Source organism: Aplysia californica, unplaced genomic scaffold (assembly GCF_000002075.1).
Source record: "Aplysia californica isolate F4 #8 unplaced genomic scaffold, AplCal3.0 scaffold00400, whole genome shotgun sequence".
NCBI classification, from domain to species: domain Eukaryota; kingdom Metazoa; phylum Mollusca; class Gastropoda; order Aplysiida; family Aplysiidae; genus Aplysia; species Aplysia californica.
In genome coordinates, this window is record NW_004797670.1 from 15346 (window position 1) to 17045 (window position 1700).

Here is a 1700-nt window from a genome sequence, read left to right on the forward strand (position 1 = left end):
TCCCTGATTTCAACTCCTTTCGGCTCTAGGTTGTCTATGTGGTTGTTTTTCGAAACCGTCTGAGATGGTGGTTGGCGGGTGCTCTCATGTGGTTTACTCCTTTCTTATCAAACGTCTATCGGTCTTATCTCCCTGCTTTCTCTTTTGTGTTTGTTACTCTTTCGTAATACCTCTAATCTTCTCGTGGATGGTTGGCGGGCGCTCTGGTGTGGTTTGGTCCTTCTTTGCTTTCAAACATCTGTTGTCCTTAACTCTCCTCCTTTTTTGTTTGTGTTACTCTCTTGTTACACTTCTTATCTTTGGCACCTATATAAACTAATTGTGTTGCAAGTGCCGTAAAACTTTTACCAAAACATCTGATCTTCGGCACTTATGTCATTGTGTTGCAAGTGCTGTAAAACAGGTACTAAAAATTTAAAAAATCTCCTGACTGTTTCAATTTACTTTCTTAAAATGGCTATCCTTATCCTATTCTCAGCATAGCATCACATTTCACCTGATTCTGTGGCTTTTAACTTGTAGTGTGTATGATTCAGCAGCCCACCAGAGCTCCCCAGCTTGGGGCCATGGGGTTAATTCACCCTGAAGCAACTTAAATGATAAAGCTTCTTTCTCATTACACTACACACAGCAAACTATTTCACCTCTTCCCTATTCCACACAGCAGACTATTACACTGATGCACTAAAAGCTCAGCGTTTTTGAGATTTATAATATTCTTTGTTGGAATATGATTATTTTTTCTGTGCCATAGTTTTTGTTCTAGTTCTAGACACGTGTTTGAATTTGTCCGAGTGGGTGATTGGCGGGTGCTCTGATGTGGTTTGCTCCTTCCCTATAAAAAGTCCATCATCTCTATCTCCCCTCCTTCTTTAGCTCTATGTATTTTAATCTTTTTTCATGTCATATTCAATATTCCACCCAGTATAAATATTGATACGAAATGTATTGAACACGCTCCGTAAACTTTTGAGTCATGGGCAGTTGGTGTGTGATTTGCTCCTCCTTTTCTATCAAGCATCTGTGGTTCTGTTCTCTCCTTCTTTTGTAAACCTCTAATCTTCAGCACTTACGTATATGACCTTATTGCACTGCAAGTGCTGTAAAACATACAATACAGAAAATTTTGAGTCCCCATGCACACGACAATTCCTTGGTGTCTGAAAAATTACCAGCTGGCATTTCATTTATGATTTAATATAAGTTCCGCCTCATCTCATGTGGTGAATAATGAAATTTGTGGAGCGGAGCAGTCTTTTTGCATTTAATAAATTAATAGTCAAGCAGTGTACCCAATCATCTATTTTTAGTGTTTATTTTGTTAAAAGATTGCATACTTGAACTTAAACATCAGTATAATAATTGTAAAGTCTAGGCTGAACTTCTACTTCTAAGAGGTATGAAGCACCTCATCATACCTCTTGCGAAACCACTACTCTGCTTCAAATATTACTGCCGCAGAAAGTAGAAATAGGCACTTCAGTGAACGCGCTCACTGTGGCGTCATTTGGCTTCGGAAAGTCCCATAGGGTTTTGTTTCCGGACATGACGTCTCATCGCGACAGTGGGTTCAAACTGCCCATATTTTTGTTTAATTTAGGGGACCAACATTCAAGTCCGATACATGTCTTTAAAGACCTGTGGATGGCCTTCAAAACGCTTCTTTCCAGGTCGATGTGCGACTGAGTCTCGAAATATTT